Genomic DNA, 21,406 nt, shown 5'->3' with positions numbered 1-21,406 from the left:
TTGGACTTACGGTTCCACATTGTGGGGAAATTAAGATAACTCTCTTAGCCACTTAGCCTCATCCAAAGGACCATCTAATGAGCAAATGTCTTGACCTAGTGAAGAGAAGACTGTTGGGTTTTCACTTACGCCTACGCTCGCATAGGAGTGTCGGTGATCAATAGGACACTGGGGCACTTTTTACTCTTGGTACGAGAGTTTTTTTTCCCCAGACTTAGTCTTATTTTATATGTGCTTATGTCACACACTTACGAGCACTTATCATGTTCGGGTGTGAACACCCCCTACAACCCTAAGGTTTAAGGGTTGTACTTTGTACTTTCAGATTACATTGTTTCAGTCTATTGCATTGGGTGTTGTGCTTCACTCTCCACACCGTCTACTGCACTCTGAGCTGAGCTTCGATCCTCTCTCCATCTCACATTTGGTATCAGAGCTAAGGCTCTGCACAGATCAGCTCACACAAGTCCCGATTTGGTACAGAGTTGCCCCTTGTCCACTGTCAGCTCTAGGAGCTGCCCTGCTCCTGCTCATGAGTCTATGCCCTCCTGCCAGGTCACCCTCCACCACCAGCGCCAACGCCAGTGCCAGCTACGCCAGCCTTCCGCCAATACTGTACCTGCTGTGCATCGCCTACACCTGGCCCTGCTCCTAGGTGTGCCGCCTTTAGCTCTTCCAGCTCCACCTACGCCTCTTTCAGCTGCACCACCCACACCCTGTGCCACGCCGACCTGCAGCGCTGCTTGTACCACGCCCGTCAGCAGCGCCGCCTGCGCCTATACCTGTGCCACCTGTCCCCGCCTGCGACTGATGAACCTACGCCTCCCCTGTACCACGCCCGCCAGTGACGTCAGCCCGTCTCCTACTCCCGTCTACCTATGAAGCACTATCCCTGCCTGCGACGCCCTTGGTCTGTGCCGCCAGCATTGCCCTCTGACACCCCCGCCTGAGCTCCTGCAGCCTGCACTTACTTCCACCAGCTCAACTGGTTTCTGAGATTTTTATTTTTATTTTTTTACTTTTCTATTCCAGATTCATCTCTGGAAAAAGGGGGTTTTTGCCCAGGCATGTAAAGAATTCTAAGAGCATGTCTTGGACATGGTTGATGCAAATTTCTTGTGAAATTTATTAGAAATTTTGGGGCTTTTAAGGTTTTTGAAGACATTGACACATGAACTGCAGACTCAGTCAGTAATAGACTGTTTTGGACAATTTTGGGGCAAGAAATTTTGGGGTTTTTGCTCATACAGTGTCGCTGAACACTGAATGTACCTTGGACTGTGTGCATTACAGACAGTTTTGATAAAGTGTACCTGAGTGTACTAATTGCAGCAAGCTATATGCTGTAATTTCTGGAAAATTTAAGATTTCCAGTTTGTTCCAGCTTGGACATTGCTCTTTTTCTTCTTTTGGTAATTGATTATCATGGCAAATCAGGGAGGAGATGTCTTTACCTATGTATCCAAGGAGGACAGATTGGATGGTAACAACTACTCACTTTGGTCCTTCATGATGAAGAATGTGCTTGTGGCAAAAAATCTTTGGGATTATGTCAGTGGAGAAGAAGTTAGGCCCGGAGTTGTGGCTCCAGCTGCTCCTCCTCCAAGAGGACGTGGACAACGGGCCCCTCAGCCTGTTCAACCTGCTCCACTTCAGCCACTTCCCCAAAGATCAACATCTCAAAAAGCATGGGATACAAGGGATGCACAGGCTTTGTCGCTGATTGCATTGGCAGTTCAGCGGTCCATCATCCCTCACATTCGTTTTGCAGCTTCTTCACGAGAAGCTTGGCTAACTTTGGAGCAGATGTTTGCTGGTAAGAATGAGACTCACATCTCTTTCTTAAAGAAAGAGCTAGAGACATTGAAGATGGATGAGGGTGATTCTATGCAGTATCACTTGAATAAAATTCAAGACTTGCATGAGCAACTTATGAATGTTGATGAGTAGTATTCAAATGCACAGCTGATATCTACTACATTGAACTCATTACCTCCTTCGTACTTGGCTTTCCACACTACCCTAAACCTCACAATGAGGATAGCCCCACAGCCTATTACATTTCTTCAGTTAATCAGTTTGCTTCTAGAGGAGGAGCAAACAAGAAGAAATAGTGGTGCGGATGTCATAGCCTCTGAGCAGGCTTTTATGGCTAGACAGAAGGGAAAAGGCAGCCAAGTAAACAATGCTCCGCAGAGCTCTGGGACTTCAGGCACCTCACAGGGAAGTAAAAAACAAGGGGGCACGCAAGCCAAAAAGGAAAAATGCCATTATTGCAAGAAGCCAAACCACTACATCATTGAGTATAGAAAGCGCATCGCCAAGGAGAAGGAGTCAAGAATGTCTGTTTCTGATGCTCCTTTTGAGCAGGCTTTTATGGCTAGATAGAAGGGCAAAGGCAACCAAGTAAACAATGCTCCGCAAAGCTCTGGGACTTCAGGCACCTCACAGAGAAGTAAAAAACAAGGGGGCACGCAAGCCAAAAAGGAAAAATGCCATTATTGCAAGAAGCCAAGCCACTACATCACTGAGTGTAGAAAGCGCATCGCCAAGGAGGAGTCAAGAATGTCTGTTTATGATACTTCTTCCACTGCTACTGAGTCCGCGTCCTTTGTTGCAGACAGGGACTATTGCTTTTACACATGCAGTTATGACACTTCTTGGACTGATCAAGCATTTAGCTCTAGTGAGGATGCAAGCACTTTGTTTTTTTATAGTGGTGCTTCTAGACACATCACATCTCACAGAGATTTATTTGCTTATGTTGGTGCAGCTCTAGTTGGCAAGTCTGTACAGTGTGCCAACAATGCATCATACCCTGTTGGAGGTATTGGGGAGATTGTGCTCACAGACATCGATGGCTCTATTCTTCACCTACACGATGCTTTGTTTGTGCCTGGTATAAAGTGAAGGGGTGAGAGTGCGCAATGGCGTGCAAGGTCAAGGCGTTAGCTGAAGAGCAGAGATGAGCTAAGAGTTAGAAGAAAACGAAAGCAGAGATAGATGTACTAATGAACCTTTATCAGATGGATATAAAGACGACTTTCTTACATGGAGCCTTGCATGATGAGATTTATATGTAGCAGTCTAAGGGCTTTGAGAAAGAAGGTAGAGAATACATAGTGTGTAATTTAAGAAAGAGACTTTATGACCTTAAGTAGATACCTAGGAAATGGTACCACAAGTTTGATACTTTCATGCATTCACAGAGATATACCCTTAGTGATATGGATCTGTGTTTATACACAAAGAAGACCCGTGATGGCAGCCTTATCATTTTGATACTTTGTGTAGCTGATATATTGATTGTTGGGAACACTCATGATGATGCATTGAAAACTCAAGTCATAGTATTTATACGTTAGGGTACATTAAGGGTGTGTTCACACCTGCAAGTCTATTTACACGAAGACAAAGGGACTTTACACCCAACAACCTCCCACTTAAAGGCCCAAAGTGGTACCTTTAAGCTAACCAGCTTCCACTAAACAAATGCAATGCTCATGCTGAGCCTTTGCAAGAGACTTAGTGAGAACATCTGCAGGGTTATCTTGGGTTTTGACCTCAGTCAGTGTGACAAGACCATCATCCAAGACCTATCGAATAAAGTGATACTGAACATCTATGTGTTTGGTACGTGCATGGAACATGGCATTCTTAGCCAGACATACTGCACTCTGGCTATCACAACCAAGCACTGGAGTACGTGAAGAAAGACCAAAATCCTTGACCAGACGGCCAAGCTAAATAGCTTTCTTTCTTAGAAGCTTCTCTGGCTGAAATATATTCAGCCTCTGTAGTACTCAGTGCCACAATTTTCTGAAATCTTGAACACCAAGAGATAGCCCCACCAACCAAAGTAAAAACATACCCACTGGTAGATTTCCTAGTGTCAAGATCTCCTACCATGTCTGAATCACAAAATCCCTGCAACTCTAGTGTACCCTTTCCATAGCATATACACTTTTCTTGTGTACCTTTCAAGTATCTGAAGATACATTTCACTGCTTCCCAATGTGGCTTGCCAGAGTTAGACATAAATCTGCTAACAACTCCCACTGCATGAGCAATGTCAGGGCGAGTTGCAAGCATGGCATACATCAAAGATTCACAAGCTTATGCATAAGGTATACCCTTAATGGCACTAGCAGTTGTGTTGTCCTGTGAGAGAAACAACAAATGCTTCCCTCTATCTCTTTTAATGCGCATGCCCAAAATGTGTTCAACTGCCCCCAAATCTTTCATAGAGAAGGCTGAACTCAGCTGCCTTCTGCCAATGCAAAAGGCCTTTAAGCCTAGCAATATGTCCCTGAACATTACAGGCTAAATCAAAAAGAAAAGCATTCCGAATGGTCCAATTGTGCCAACAGCCCCAGTATCTAAGAAAGTGAAACAAGATCTTCATATGTGACGGAGCCGGTGTGGGGTATTTGGGCCGCGCAAAAGCCCAGTCAAAAGGACTTAGCGAGAAACCAATCACTGCTCTCCAAACTGCCGACAAGAGTGACCAAATTTTCTTAGCAAGAGGGCAAGAAATAAATCGATGGCGGGCCGATTCCACACTGGTGATGCAAAAGAAACAATTGCCGTTGGAGATTCGACGCTTGGAAAGGGCTGAAGCAAGAGGAAGACCACCGATCATCACCCTCCAAATAAAGACCTTGCATTTGAAAGGTGTCTTGTTCATCCAGCCCTCCATCATAGTTGCCTTCCACCAAGACCGAGATTTATGCAATCCCCATACAGTATTGGCTTTAGTAACCAGCCATTGACGATCTGTAATCAGCAGATGATACACCCGATTAGCTGAGAACATACCAAGTGAGCAAGCAGGGATGATGAAGGACTAGAAAACCGAGAGTCTGCATTAAGCACATGCCACCACGAGCTCCGAATTTGAGTATTACCATGCACAAGCCCGTGATTCTCAAGAAAATAACGGGCTATCAAGACCCACGGGTGATGATCCAAACAGATGGCACAAAAAAGAGACCAACAGAGTGCCAACATATGAGTTTCGGCATCCAAAATAGCCCCACCACCCATGCGTTTGGGGGTACATGCATGCGACCAAGAGATCCATGAAATATCTGCATGTAAGGAGTCCTTCCATAACATGAATCGAATGCACTGAGTAAGAGCATTCAATGTAGTAGTAGTCCAAGGCAGCAATGGCAAGAAATATGTGAGCATTGGCAACATAATTGTCTGAGCCACTTTGAGGCAAACATGGAAAGGCCAAGCCTCTGACTTCCAATACAGAAACTTAGCTCTCAGTTTCTGCGAAACCCACTCTAGTAGTTGCTTCGGCCGAACATCAACACCCAAAGGATACCCAAGATACCTAACAATGGCAGCACGGGGAACAACCATTCCCTGCAAGTCCAGTGACTGCAAATCTGACTCCGTGCAACTGAGAATGGCTGATTTCAAAGCATTGATACGAAGACCAGAAGCATGCCCAAAGAGAGTCCAAACATCTAATGCTTTGCGAACATTATCCTTATCCGCACGCAAAATCATAAAGTTGTCATCAGCCAGGGATTGACTAATGAAGTGCTGTCCAAAAGGAAGAGACAATCCAGCCAACTGAGTAGAAGCTGCCATATGAGATAACATTGAAAGCACCAGATGAGTCGCAAGGGCAAAAAAGAGCGGACTCAAAGGGCAACCCTATCTCACAGAGCATCCAAGGATAAAAGGCTCGGTAACACCACCATTCAGCATAACTCGCGAAGATGCCGCAACACTACTGGTGTAAATCAAACGAGCCATCCAAGTACCAAAGCCCATAGTAGACATAAGGTCTGCAATGAAGGATCAGTCTAAATAATCAAACGCCTTTTCCAGGTCCAGTTGAATCAATATCACCTCCTAATTAGAGTGCCTCGCATAGTCAATAGCCAATTGCACATTCAAGACATTATGCAAAATGTTTCGGCCCTTAATAAAACCATATTGAAGAGGATGCACAATGGCAGGAAGATGCTTATGGGGCCGATTCGCCATTACTTTGGAAAAGATTTTATAGAGAGAACCCATCAAGGAAATTGGTCGCCAATGTGTCAACATCGATGGCGAAGGAAGTTTTGGAAGCAGTTTGATAAGTCCTTCTTTCCATGAGGAAGGCATGAACCCCGTTTCCCAAACCTGCTGAAACCATAGTTTTTCCATATGTGAATCAAACGTCAAACGAAAACGCGTATGAAAGTATGAAACGAGTATGATTCAGACCCTAGACCTGAATCATACGTGACCCTAATTTTTTAACATATTCTTAACAAAATATGAGAAAAATACACAACTTTAAGATATGATAAACATGATAAACATGTGTTAATTTCAAAATAAAAGAACAATGCACAACTCTTGAACTTTGAAGACTGAGACTCGAGAGTTTGAGTCAATATAGAAGGATTCATGATTCATCATTCAACTTTCAAGGAATTGACATGATACATGATACATCTGTCATCAAGATTCAAGCCAAGTTGCCCAATGCCAACTCCATAGTAGACTAAAAACTGAAAGGGAACAACCAAAAGCAAAACTGAAAACTGCATAATAGAGTCACATCATATATCATGATTCATGATTCATCTGTCATCAACTAATCTACTCATCATCTTCATCATTCTCAAGAGTGCAGTCCTCCTCCTCCTCCTTCTCCTCCTCCTCCTCCTCCTCCTCCTCCTCCTCCTCCTCCTCATCATCATCATCATCATCGTCATCGTCATCGTCATCGTCATCGTCATCGTCATCATCCTCCTCCCTCTGATGTGGACCAAGAGAACTCGAGCCAGGAGCATCACTAGTACTTGCCTCCCTTTGTGGCACTGGCAATGAGGCTACGATGTCCTCTTTCTCTCGTATTTACTGCAATGCAAGCAATCTATCATCATCCTTCTCCTTGTTAAGCATGTCCAATGTAACCTCAATCTTTTCATAGCCTGATTCCTTAATTTTATTGATAAGACGAAGGTTTGTATGAATATATACAAGCTGCTCAGTATGTTTTGGAAGCAATTTATTCCTTCTCTTTGTTTGAATCAGTGAAAATGTGCTCCAATTTCTCTCACAAGGAGAGGCACAAGATCCTTGTGAGAGTATTCTTAAAGCCAATTGTTGCAAACTAGGTACGCATGGGCCAAATGTCTCCCACCATCACACCCTGATGCATTCTTTTCTCATCTCTTGCAAGTGGTCGAGAAAATGCACCTGATTCTGGCTTGTACATGTCAAGCTCATCACATAGAACACCCTGCATATCCACATCATATTTTGTGTACCTCTCTATCACTGTCATCCATCCTTCATGCACCTCCTTATCGCTATCAGGATTCTTGGCTCTCCAAACAGGATGCAAAACAAAGGCTGCAACATGTAAGGGTGAGTGCATCATATCCCATCTGTCAACACAAAGGCCTTTGATTTCTTGCACCCTAGACTTAGTCACTCCTTCCAAGGAATCCATTTTCTCTATCATCCGATCTGTCATCTAATACAAAAGCCCCATCATGGCCCCTTCTCTATCACCAAGACGGAGGATTTTAAGAATGGGTGCACAAATCTTAACGATCATCTTGGCATCATTCCAAAATCATGCACCCAAAACAATCTCGGCTACTTCCATTCCCTTTGTTGTACGTGAAGCTTTCTTCCTTACCCAGGCATCACTAACAACCATACACCGTAAACCATTGTAGCATCTCTCATCCAACAAGTTCACTAACATGATAAGCATGTAAGCAAACCGTGTGGTCGATGGCTTCAATAGTTCTTTTTGACTGAATTGGCGATACAATGCCAATATTGTATGCTTGCGTGTAACAAATGTGACAACTTTATTTGCTTTAGCCAACACAGGGGCAATCCAAGCAAGCTTCCCAATATCTTCTAACAGAAGATCCAAGCAATGGCATGTACATCTAGTAAAAAAAATATTAGGCCACTCCTGCTCAATCAAATCACCTGCTCTCACGCAGTTAGCTGCATTGTCCATACATACCTGCACCACATAATCTGGGCCAATATCAAGGATCACATCTTTCAAGATGCCAAAGATAAACTCCCCAGACTTGTATTCACCACTAGTATCAACAGCTTTTAAAAACACTGAACCATAAATAGATGTAACCATAACATTTATAATAGGCCTACGCCTTGCATCTGACCATCCATCACAGACAATGCTGCATCCATATCTCTTCCACTTCTCCCTAATGTCAAGCAATTCACGGTCAATGCATTTGATCTCCTCCACAAGGTCCTTCGTGCATAGACTGTTATACGAAGGTGATTTGTAGCTCTGACCCACTTGCCCAACTGCCTTTAGCATGCCAAGAAAATATGGGCTCTTTGCTTTCCAAAATGGAATATCCTCTGCATAGAAGAAGCGACGAACAGCAATATCTGCCTCCTTTCTTGCTTGCAAATCCCATGCTTTTGCTAAAGCACCCTATGATTTGGCCACTTTCTTTTTTTTGCTCACATGCTCTTGAGAGCTTGATTGTCCAAGCTGCCCAACAGTAACACTTACATCTACATTGCCAGAGCCACGCCCACTGACATGAGAAGCATCTTCCAAATCAGATACAGCTGCATCAATGTTTGTTGTGGACCCTTGCCCTCCAACACCCACATGCAATCTACGACATATATCCTTTGCACTTTGTGGTGCAGCAGTGCATTTTTCCATACCAAGCCCTGGCAATCCCAAAATATGTGCCCTTATGCATAGTGGGCCACCATCCCAAGTGTGTCCACAATATTTGCATTTACATGTATTCTGCCCTTTTCCAACTGTTTTGACAACAGTAACATGATCCCATTCAGCTTTCCACTTTCTTCCCATCTTCAAAAGTTAAAATCTGATACAAATTTAATGAAGACACGAGTCATAAGTCATGACATAATAGTAATTTTGTTGTGACCCACTGACCAGTCACCAATCTGAATTCTGCAGTGCTCTGGAGTCTGGACTCTGGAGTCTGCACTATGCAGTCTTTGAACTTGAAGTTTAAACTTTGAAGGCTGAAGCCTGAAGGCTGAGAGAGAGAGAGAGAGAGAGAGAGAGAGCTCTCAGCTCAGAGCCTCAGAGGCTCAGATAACCTCACACTGCACAGAAGTTAGAACTTACAAACTGAGAGAGAGGCCTGCAATCTTCTCTTGAATCTTCAGACTTCAATGTTCCAACTTCCAAGTTCCAACAGGCCACCAGTGGCAACAACTTCAGTCTTCAAACTTCATATTCCAAAGGTTCAAAGTTCAAACTTCAGACTTTAGACTCCAGAGTTCAAACTTCAGAGTCCAGAGTCCAGACTTCAGGCTTCAGCTTTCAAATTCCAGAACTTAATTTTCAGCGACTGTGCAGTGATCAGTCACTGCAGTGTGCACTGTGCACTGTGCACTGTAGTCCCAGGCTCCAGCCTCCAGGTCTGTAACATCGAATCTCAATATTCAGCCTTCAGGTCTGCAGACTGTGAAGTTGTGAACAGTGAAGAGTCTGGACTCTGAAGACTCAATGCAGTCTGCACTGCTCAGTGCTCACAGGCTGAAGCCTGAGAGAGAGAGAGAGAGAGAGAGAGAGAGAGAGATCTTACCTGATGATCAAAAAGTTTGGGGCAGCAGTATTTCCAAGTAGAGAGCTGTGTTTCCCACAGTTAGTGGAGTTCCTCAGGCTGAGTTCAGTCATTTTCAGTCACGATTCCTCAGGAGTGTGTGTTTCAAACTGCCTGGATCCAGGGAAAGAGTCGGCAGATAAAGGCGACCACATTCTGTATGCTTTTGTGTAAAGTCGTCAACATTTTTTAATTTAAAAAAACGTCAAGTCTGATATGGGGTTTTCAGACGTCTGTTTTTCAGACGTTTACAGACGTCTGAAATTCATTTCAGACGCGTCTGAAAACAACTATGGCTGAAACATAGCCGTCAATGGTTTCACCAGACTGGTAGCAAAGACCTCAAAGAATTCATTGGTGAGACCATCCCAGCCGGGACTTTTATCCTTGGGCAAATGTAACAAAACATCCATAACCTCTGCCTCAGAAATATCTGTCTCCAAAGTAGTTTGCATGTCATTTGGAACCTGATTGCGGACCAAATCATAGAAGACTGAGCGAGCATGAGCAGTTTGGTCCGAAGGTGACGGAGTAGAACCAAGAAGATCTAGAAAATAATTCCTACACATATTCACGATAGTCTGAGGATGAGTGACCATATGACCTTCTGCATCCTGGAGTCTAGTCATATTCTCTCGAGCGGGAGATGTATGAAGAGCACAAAAGAACTTATGAGTTTGACAAGCACTATCTTGCAAATTCTCTGTCAAATTTTGCAATTTGACCTGTTGGTAAGATTTCAACTGAAACTCTTTAAGAAGATCAGCCAAACGCCTAGCCAATGGCAGCAAAAATACATCATCTAGAGTCTCCACCAGTAGAGAACGAACCAAAACCATTAATTCCTCCACGGCATGTCGACGCCGCCGACAAAGAGAGGCATGATGGATCCCATACTGCCGTGCAACCTGCTGCACATTAGAGAGCAATCGTTGAAAAGAAGCATTGCCCTCAGACGGGAAGTCCAATAAAAATCTATCAATCAATTGTTGCATATAACCCTGAAAGATTGAATGCTTCAAATAAGACGAGTTGAAACGCAGAGGGAGTCTATCCACAAATTGCTTAAAAGGTGCAATGGGTTGTGCAAGCATTTCAAGCTGTAGAGGAAAATGGTCCGACACGGCATATTGCTGCAACACTTTCGTTTCCAGGAACTCAGGGAGAAAAGCATCATCCTGCATGATGTACATGCGGTCCAACCGCAACCATGTAGATGTATACTACGCCGAATGAAAAGTAAATCCTGTCGAAGAAGGGTAAAGCCATGACCAGAGATCTTACTGAAGTGCGGCAAGAGCAAATGCATTCCACACACGGCTTTCCGGAGTATCCATCACCGAATGCTCTAATGTGGACTGCGAAGAATCAACACACATATTAAAATCCCCCATCAAGAAACCCCATCTGCCAAGGGACAAGGAGGTCTTCAAAGTATTCCAAAGATCCCGGCGGGATAAAGGGTCATTTGGAGCATAGAGCCCAAGTAACCATAAGATTTCCTTCAAATAAAACTTCAATCACCACAAAACAACCATGTACATCATTTTTTTATAAGAACAGGTTGATATTTCTCATGGACAATCATAAGCACACCAGAATGATGCATGGCATGAGTCCCTACATAAAACAAGCGAAAGCCATGGCAATCCACAACTTTTCCTGCTTCGCCATGACTCTTGTGCTCAACAGCACACAAGACATCCCACTGATTCTCATGCAATAAACTCCACATGGCATGCTGCTTATTGCGAGAACAAATGCCTCTCACATTCCACGAAGAAATCAGCCAACACGCAAAAGAGTTCCGACAGGCAGATTTAGAGGTAGACGGTATATCCACTGACTTGGGGATGGAACGGGGATAATGCCGATCCCATGGGGTAATCACATTACCTCTAGCATCGAAAGCCAACTTAGCAGGTGGGCCCTTCGGACCATCCGAGTATACTTTCCTCGTGGACAGATTGCGAGAAACAGAAGAAACCCTAGCATGAGAAAGGGGCTCTGACGACAACATGTCTTTCCTGCGCGTATAAGTACGCAAGGAATCTTGCGAAGCATTAGGCACAGTATCCGCCATGCCAGCATCAAACCTTTTATCTTTTTTAGCACGTACATCCACCCAATCATTACCACGGGAATCCAAGTCCGAAACATGTTGTTTGCCTTTATCCAAAACTTTAGGGGCCTGGATCGCATCCTGCGACGCAGCATCAAGCACCATATCTTCCCTGGGAGGCAAACCATGCTCCATATCTGAAGTCTGTTGCTTTTCTGCATAAAATGCCCCAATTTACCACACGAAAAACAATGGCCTGCAAAGTTACCCCATTTCAGTCGAAAGTGCAAGGATGCATGCCAGAGTAGTTAAGACGTAACCAAGCAGGCCTTTTCCGAGCCGTGTCCCATAACATACACAAACGGTTGCGATTCGTAGCCCTTAGGCTCGGGGGGACCAAAACAGTGCCCACAACGGCCATGGCATCCTTTAGCAATGGCCAATAGACAGCCGGATAGTTTTCCACCTCAACCCACACCGGGCATTCATATTGAAGCAAGCACTGAAAATCTGCCATTGGGCGCCATGGCACAACATAAACCAAACGGCGATCAAAGAACAGTGGCAGTTTAGACAGCAGATCAGCACGGTGCTTCTTGGATTTCAACAAGCACCTCATAAAAGCCTTGGGGCCCTACAAAAATCTCTTCAATACACTCTCCTTGTAGTAGACTGTGCAGCCACTGGCGAATATGAGCAAGCACTAGAATCCTGCCAGTGAAGAAGAGTATAACAGCTCATTCATAAAACACCGAGAAGGAGCGCAGGACATTTTTCGAGTCCACACTAGCTTCCAGAACATCTTCAATTCCAGAGTCGGAAAACGCTTCATGATTATATTGAACATAATCACCAAGCAGGGTGTTGGCAAACTCCAACAAATGCTCCCAATCAACATCCTGAGAATCCACAGAATCAGAAGCAACCTACGCATAAGAACGTTCCTGATGATCCATTGTCTCTTCCAAAGTATGCTTGGTGTGTTTGCCCGCAGGCTGGAAGTCAGGACCAGGGGGCATCTCCTCCGTACACGGAACCATATCCTTTGGTTCCTCTGTATCAGAATCCGGACCAAGGGCTACCACCGTTTGGTCGAGAAAGGCCATATCCAAACCAGCCATATTGTATCACCACTTGTGCACGATGGATGCGGCACCAAAAGCTCACAGAAGCCAGAAACAGCACAGGCCTCTCTCACTCTCTGTTTCTTGCACTGTATGTCTGTTGTGATAGAAATCTGCACCTCTCTCTCTCTCTCTCTCTCTCTCTCTCTCTCTCTCTCTCTCTCTCTCTCTATGTACAGGAGCAGATCAGCTCTCTGATCTGTGCAGGGTTGCAATCGCGTGCTACCAGGTGATGTCACTCTTTCTCTGACTCGGCACAGCAAAATGCACAGGACAGACACCCACGGACAGCAAACGCAGTGAACAGTATTCTCAGCTCTATGCCCTCTTCTTCCAGAGCTCACAATAGGACAGAGCGCAGCTCCTCTCTGCAAGGATCAGAAACTGAGTGGAGGAGGTGCCGGAGACGAGCAGGAGATCTGTGCAGGCCTATCGCTCTCTTTTTTTTTCGTAAAAGGTAATTGTATTAATTACGAAAAAGGTACAAGATTACATGATTACATGATTACAAGAGACACGAGGGCCCTAGCCCAACGTGTGGGAAATCCCCGTACTAATGCACTAAAAAGGTTACACCAATCATGGCAACGACCCAGAGACAATTGCCATATGCCAGGGATGCAAATCCTCCCGAGGGAGCAAGTCGGAGTGTCGAATGAGATCTAGCTGCCAATGCAAGAGCCCTTTAAGCCTGGCGATATGTCTCGGTACATTAGAGGCCGAATCAAAAAGAAAAGCATTGCGCGTGGTCCAAATGTGCCAGCATCCCCAGTATCTGAAAAAGTGAAATAAGATCTTCATATGTAACTGTGGCGGTGTGGGGTACTTTGGGCGCACCAAAACCCAATCGAAAGGAGTTAGTGAGGACCCCACCACCGCGTGCCAGATTTGCGACAAGAGTAACCAGATATTCTTGGCGAGCGGGCAAGAAAGAAAACAATGTCGGGCCGATTCCACAGTAGTGGTACAGAAGAAACAATTGCCATTCGAGATTCGACGCTTGGAAAGGGCCGAGGCAAGAGGAAGACCACCAATCATTACCCGCCAAAGGAAGACCTTGCATTTGAAAGGTGCCTTATTCAGCCAGCCCTCCATCAACGTTGCCTGCCACCATGACCGCGATTTCCGCAGTCCCCAAACAGTATTAGCTTTCACACCCAGCCAGTGGTGATCTTGAATGAGAAGATGATACACCTGATTAGTAGAGGACTTTTCCAGACTCAACCTGCCTGCAAGGTCCGAGTCCTGCCAAGGACGATCCACAGCCAGGGCAGGAAAGGGTTGCCTACCCTGAAGCTCCAACAAAAGCTTTTCGCATAAACCACGGTATCCGCGCGGGATCCTGAAAAGTCTCCTAGCAGTCCGAAACGATGCGAGGACATTGCGAGTGGCAAGGGTAGCATCCGCAATCAAAGTCAGACCTAAACGGGCCATGCGGTTAAATCTCGGTCTGAGCTGATGTTTGTCTTCCCATGAAAGTAATCTGGATACTGCCAACAATTCCAGCTGAAAGGAGTTAGACTGCACGCGGTCCCCTACTGGATGCCAACGGGCCTTTTGGAGCACCACTTTCCAAGAGCCGACCAAGTGCAGTAACAAAGAGGAAGAGGGACTGGAAAATCGAGAGTCAGAATTAAGGACATGCCACCAGGAGGCCCGAAGCCGTGTGTTACCATGGCGTAGCCCGCTGTCCTCAAGAAAATAACGGGCTATGATGGTCCACGGGTGATGATCCACACACATGGCACGAAAAAGAGACCAATGAAGAGCCACCATATGAGTTTCTGCATCCAAAATAGCGCCACCACCCATGCGTTTAGGGGTACATGTATGCGACCATGAGATCCATGAAATGCCTGCCTGCAGGGAGTCCTTCTTCCATAGCATGAAACGAATAGGATGAGTGAGAGCCTTCAAAGTAGTAGGCGTCCATGGCAGCAATGGCAGGAAATACGTTAGCATTGGTAGCATAATTGTCTGAGCCACTTTGAGGCGCACATGGAATGGCCACGCTTGCGACTTCCAATACATAAACTTCGTCGCCAGTTTTTGTGAAATCCACTCCAGTAGGTCCTTTGGCCATACATCCACTCCCAACGGGTATCCAAGATGCCTGACAATGGATCCACGGGAAACCACCTGACCCTGCCAGCCTAATGACTGTAAATCAGGCTCCGTGCAACTGAGAATGGCCGACTTAAAGGCATTGATGCGAAGACCAGAGGCCTGACCAAAGACCGTCCAAACATCTAATGCCTTTCGAATGTTGTCCCTGTCTGCCCGCAAAATCATAAAGGTGTCATCAGCCAAAGATTGGCTAATGAAGTGCTGCCCCAAAGGAAGAGACAATCCGGCCAGCTGAGCAGAAGCCGCCATTGAGGATAACATTGAAAGGACCGGGTGAGTTGCCAGGGCAAAGAAGAGAGGACTCAAAGGGCAACCATGTCTGACCGAGCGAGTAAGGACAAATGGCTCTATAACCCCACCATTGAGCATAACTCTTGAGGAAGCCACAGCACTAATGGTGTAGATCAATCGGGACATCCGGGTACCAAAGCCCATAGCAGACATGAGATCTGCAATGAAAGACCAGTCCACATAGTCAAACGCCTTTTCCAAGTCCAATTGAATCAATACCACTTCCTGACTGGAATGTCGCGCATAGTCAATAGCCATTTGCACATTCAAGATATTATGGAGAATGTTGCGGCCCTTGATGAAACCATATTGGAGAGGATGCACAATAGCTGAAAGGTGCTTGTGAAGCCGATTCGCCAGCACTTTGGAGAAGATTTTATACATCAAGCCCATCAAAGAAATTGATCTCCAGTGTTGCAGCTTTGACGGCGAAGGGACCTTGGGAATCAGTTTGATAAGGCCTTCTTTCCATGAGGAAGGCATGACCCCTGTTTCCCAAACCTGCTGACACATGACCGCCAATGGCTTCACCAACTGCGCGGCCGAGTGCTCAAAGAATTCATTAGTGAGACCATCCCAACCAGGACTTTTATCCTTAGGCAGGTGCAACAAAACATCCATAACCTCCTCCTCGCAAATATCCGCATCCAAAGTGGCTTGCATATCAAGTGGAACCTGCTGACGGACCAGATGATAGAAGGCCGAGCGGGCATGCGTAACCTGGCTAGAAGGCGAGGGAGAAGAACCAAGAAGTTCCATAAAATAATTTCTGCACATAGTGACAATGGTTGCGGATCAGTGACCATGCGACCTTCCGAATCCTGGAGCCTAGTCATATTTTCGCGAGCCGGAGAAGCATGCAAGGCGCGAAAGAACTTATGAGACTGGCAGGCACTATCTTGCAATGTGTCAGTCAAGTTATGCAGCTTGGCCTGCTGATAAGATTTCAACTAAAATACTTGAATAAGATGGGCCAAACGCCTTTCCAGTGACAGCAGAAAATCGTCATCTGGGGAATCCACGAGCAAGGAACGGACCAAAGCCAGTAAGTCCTCTGCTGCATGTCGACGTCGCCGACAAAGAGAGGCATGATGAATCCCATACTGCCGAGCAACCCGCTGCACATTAGAAAGCAGCCGCGCAAATGCTGCCAGGCCGTCAAAGGCGAAGTCCAATAAGAATCTCTCAATCAATTGCTGCATATAGCCCTGAAAAATTGGATGCGTCAAATAAGAGGAGTTGAAACGTAAAGGGAGCCTATCCAGCAACTGCATAAAAGGTGCAATAGATTGTGCCCGCATCTCAAACTGGAGGGGGAAATGGTCCAACAACGCATATTGCTGCAAGACCTTCATTTCCAGCATTTCGGGAAGAAAATCATCCCCTTGCATGATATACATTCGGTCCAACCGCGACCAAGTAGTGGCATATTGTGCGGAATGAAAAGTAAAGCCTGAAAAAGAAGGGTGAAGCCACGACCAAAGATCTTGCTTAAGCACGCGCAAAGCAAAGGAATTCCACACCCGGCTTTCCGGCGTATCCATTACCGAATGCCCCGAAGTGGACTGAGAAGAGTCAACACACATATTGAAATCTCCCATCAAAAATCCCCTTCGGCCAAGTGACATGGAGCCCTGCAAAGTCGACCAAAGATCCCGTCGGGATGCAAGATCGTTTGGAGCATAGAGGCCCAGCAACTATAAAATTTCTCCTTCAAATAAGACTTCGATTACCAGAAAGCGGCCCTGCACATCATTTTTTACAAGAACAGGCTGGTATTTTTCATGGACAATCATCAGCACGCCTGAATAGTGCGTAGCATGTGTCCCTACATAAAACAGACAGAATCCATGACAATCCACAATTTTTCCTGCTTCAGCGTGACTTTTGTGCTCAACTGCACACAATACATCCCACTGGTTCTCATGCAAGACAGTCCACATGGCATGTTGCTTATGGCGAGAGCAAATGCCTCGCACATTCCACGTGGCTATCTTCATATATCTTCAAAAAAAGGAAGTCAGGAACGAGGCGGTTGTTGCCTCGATTTCACCTTTTCCGCGAGAGCATCTAGGACACCCTCATCCAGAAAATCAGCCAATACTGCAAACGAATTCTGGCGACCTGCTTTAGAGGTAGAAGTAAAATCCACTGCCTTGGGAGCAGGGCGGGGATAACGCCGATCCCAGGGTGTAATCACATTACCTTTTGTATCAAATGCCAGCTTAGCAGGTGGGCCCTTGGGGCCGTCTGTATAGGCTTTCCTTGTAGACTCATTACGGGGGGCAGACGGGGCTATAGTACGCACAGCCGGCTGTGAAGTGAACATTTCTTTCCTGCGCATATACGTGCGCACGGAATCCTGTGAAGTAGTAGGCCCAGGATGCACCATGCCTGCATCCAACTTTTTACCTTTTTTTTTACGTGCCTCAATCCAATCAGTGCTACGAGAGTCCAAACCCAAGACCTGTTGTTTGCCTTTATCCACGACATTTGGCGGCTGAAGGGCCTCCTGTGTCGGGGCATCAAGCACCATGTCATCCTTAGGCAGCACAACATGCGCATCCTCGGAAGACGGTTGCCTTTCAGGGCATTCGGCCATGAAATGCCCCAATTTACCACATGAAAAACAGTGGCCTGCAAAATTGCCCCATTTCAAGCGAAAATGCAAGGGATGCATGCCAGAACAATTGAGGCGAAGCCACGTAGGCCTTTTTCTAGCTGTGTCCCATAACATGCATAAACGGTTTCGATTCATAGCCCTGAGCCTTGGGGGCACCAGCACTGTGCCCACAACGGCCATCGCATCCTTCAACAATGGCCAATAAACTGCCAGACAATTTTCCACTTCCACCCATACCGGGCATTCTCGCTGAAGCAGACGCTGGAAATCGGCCATAGGGCGCCATGGTACAACATGGACCAAGCGGCGATCAAAGAATAATGGCAGCTTGGACAGGAGCTCAGCGTGATGTGTTTCTGATTTCAACAGCACCTCATAAAAGCCGCGAGGTCCAAGGAAGATCTCCTCAACACACTCCCCTTGCAATAAATGATGCATCCACTGGTGAATATGTGAAAGCACTGGGATCCTGCCAGTGAAGAAAAGTATGACTGCACGGTCATAAAACACCGAGAAGGACCGCAAGACTGATTTCGGGTCCACCGTGGCTTCCAGCACATCATCAGTTCCCGCATCAGAAAAAGTTTCATTGTTATGCTAGACATAATCGCCAAGCAGAGTATTGGCAAAGTCCAGCAAATGCTCCCAGTCTATCTCCTGCGAATCCACAGGATCAGAGGCAACCTGCGCATAGGAACGTTCCTGAGGACCCATTGGCTCGTCAGGAGTATGCTTGGAGCGTTTGCCCGCAGGTGGCAGTTCAAAGCCCGGAGGCATCTCCTCCGTGCAGGGCACCATATCCTCCGGCTCCTCTGTATCGGAATCAGGGCCAAGGCTGCCACCGTCCAGTCTAGAAAATCCATATCCAGGCCAGCCATACTGCTCTCTTCTGGCTTCTCTCTCTCTCTCTCTCTCTCTCTCTCTCTCTCTCTCTCTCTCTCTCTCTCTCTCTCTCTCTCTCTCTCTCTCTCTCTCTCTCTCTCTCTCTCTCTCTCTCTCTCTCTCTCTCTCTCTCGCGCGCTCTCGCTCTCTCGGCGTCTGTGGAAAGACAAGGCTGCACTGCCTCCGTGTGCAGGTCGCAGAGCCCAGAGGCGCAGGCTCAGGCACGAACAGGGGATACGGCCTCTCGCGGGGGCGACGACCACGGTGGCTGACTGGCGAGGGTGGCGTCCGACAGGCAAGGGCGGACAGGTCTGGCAGGCGATGTCGGTGGTCAGACTATGGCGTCTGACAGGCGACAGGGCAGCAATCGTCAGGGGCGGGCGAGAGGACAGGCGACAGAGCAGGCTGTCGACTGGCAGGACAGGGCAGGCAGTCGTCAGGGGCGGGCGCGAGGACACGCGACAGGGGCAGGCAGTCGGCGGACAGGACAGGCGTCTGACAGGCGGCTGGGGCAGGCAGACGACTAACAGGCGTCAGGCTTGCGATAGCGAACAGGACCGCGACGAGCAGGACCCGCTGGCGTGACACGCGACAGGAGCAGGAACGATGGCGGGCGAGGGGCGACAGTCATCCGGTCGACCGCAGGGCAGGGCACGCAAGCAGCGTCATCTCTCTCTCTCTCTCTCTCTCTCTCTCTCTCTCTCTCTCTCTCTCTCTCTCTCTCTCTCTCTCTCTCTCTCTCTCTCTCTCTCTCTCTCTCTCTCTCTCTCTCTCTCTCTCTCTCTCTCTCTCTCTCTCTCTCTCTCTCTCTCTCTCTCTCTCTCTCTCTCTCTCTCTCTCTCTCTCTCTCTCTCTCTCTCTCTCTCTCTCTCTCTCTCTCTCTCTCTCTCTCGCGCTCGCTCTGTATGCACATTCTGCGCAACTGCAGATCCAAGCTATCGCAGGTTTGCCACCACAGAACCGCCTGCAGAAACACACGAAATACACAGCGTGGAGGGACAGGATCCGAATCCGGGTCGACGCACTGCCCTAGACGAGCAGGAGGTGCAGGGAAGATCGCCGCAGTAGGAACGTCCCGTCACGAGCAGATTCGCCATCACTCCTCGACGACCCTCTCTCTCTCTCTCTCTCTCTCTCTCTCTCTCTCTCTCTCTCTCTCTCTCTCTCTCTCTCTCTCTCTCTCTCTCTCTCCGTTCCCTCCATTCTCGTTCCCTAACTTTAGGCGTTCCCCCCGTTCCAGGGGATCCCATTCCCGTTCCCGTTCCCCATTCCGGGTAACTATGCCTCTTGGAAGTCTATGCCTTCCTTTTGTGTATAGCCCTTAGCAACCAACCATACGTTATACTTGGGCTTCCCATCAATACATTTCACTTTGTAAACCCATTTATTAGGCATAGCTTTTCTATCCTTGGGCAAAGGTACAAACTCCCATGTGTTATTTGCATAAAGAGACTTCATCTCTTCTGGTATAGCAAGCTCCCACTTTCTCTTGTTTTCACATGACTGTGCCTCTTTAAATGTCACAGGATCACCCTCATCAATCAACAAAATGCAATCCAAAGATGGCTGAAACCTCTGTTGCTGCCTTCTGACATGTGTAGACCGTCTTACCCAATGATCTGTATTATCACGCAGTGGGCCTACATCTTGAGGAATGTGCATACCATCACTGGGTGGCAGATTTTCAGCATTTTCTTGCTGCTGTAATCTGTTTTCAGCATGTTCTTCTTGCTATCCTATTTCATCATGTGCGTCTATTTGTTGTCCATGATCTTCTGGCTGTAGCGCAATAGATTGCTGCTCACAGCATCAAAAGGGACAGAATTTTCAGCTAATGGCTGCTGAATGGCTGGCTGTTCATGCTGAAATTTAACCTTCTTTTTGTCAAGATCACCATGTGTAGCATTTTTCAACAACTTTGCCTCGTTAAATACTACATCTTGGCTACGTATTATCTTCCTGCCCAAAGGAAGCCAACTCTATACCCATCTCTCCCTCATCTCCATATCCCATGAAGATGCCCTTGATGGATTTCATGTCTTGTTAGGTCCTCTGCTCTACAGGTACATGCACAAAGGCATCAGAGCCAAAGACATGCAAATGGTCATATGAAGCAGGTTTTCCAGACCAAACCTCTTCAAGGATGCTATTTTTTAATGCACAATTGGGAGAGCGATTGCATATATGAACTGCAGTTTTAAGAGCCTCTCCCCAAAACTGCTGCAGAAAATTAGCTGTGTATAGCATGCATCTGACTCTCTCACAAAGTGTGCGGTTAAGTTTTCAGCCACGCCATTTGATACAGGATTATAAGGGGCTGTCGACTCCCTCTTAATGCCATGCATCTCACAAAACTTGTTAAATTCTTTTGAGACATACTCACCCCCATTATCTGTTCTTATGGCTTTCAACTTAAGCTCTTTTTGTGTAGTAACAAAAGCATGAAACTTTTTAAAAGAATCCAACACTTTCTTTTTGCTCTTAAGTGCATACACCCATGATTTTCTACTGAAATCATCAATGAAAGTAACAAAGTACCGTGCACCTCCATACAAATGAACAGGCATAGTGCACACATCAGAGTGTACTAGGTCAAGAGCACTAGACTTCTTAACGACACCAGAGTAATAAGGAAACTTCACTTGTTTTCCATATCAGCAATCATTACAAAATTCGA

The 21,406-nt window shown here is 46.5% G+C and overlaps 1 protein-coding gene and 1 pseudogene across 3 annotated transcripts in view; both read right to left on the bottom strand.

Moving 5' to 3' along the window:
• The window catches only part of LOC148010436 (2-oxoglutarate (2OG) and Fe(II)-dependent oxygenase superfamily protein), a 144,634-nt gene that overhangs the window by 39,083 nt on the left and 84,145 nt on the right, over positions 1-21,406 (bottom strand). The window lies entirely within an intron of this gene.
• Positions 6,616-9,236, bottom strand: LOC148010439 (uncharacterized; annotated as a pseudogene).

This window comes from Lygodium microphyllum, chromosome 29 (assembly GCF_053477565.2).
Source record: "Lygodium microphyllum isolate KBCC chromosome 29, Lygodium_microphyllum_v1.1.10, whole genome shotgun sequence".
In the NCBI taxonomy this organism is placed as follows: Eukaryota; Viridiplantae; Streptophyta; class Polypodiopsida; order Schizaeales; family Lygodiaceae; genus Lygodium; species Lygodium microphyllum.
The sequence above is the reverse complement of the archived record's forward strand: the minus strand, read 5'-3'. Positions and strand labels throughout refer to the sequence as shown.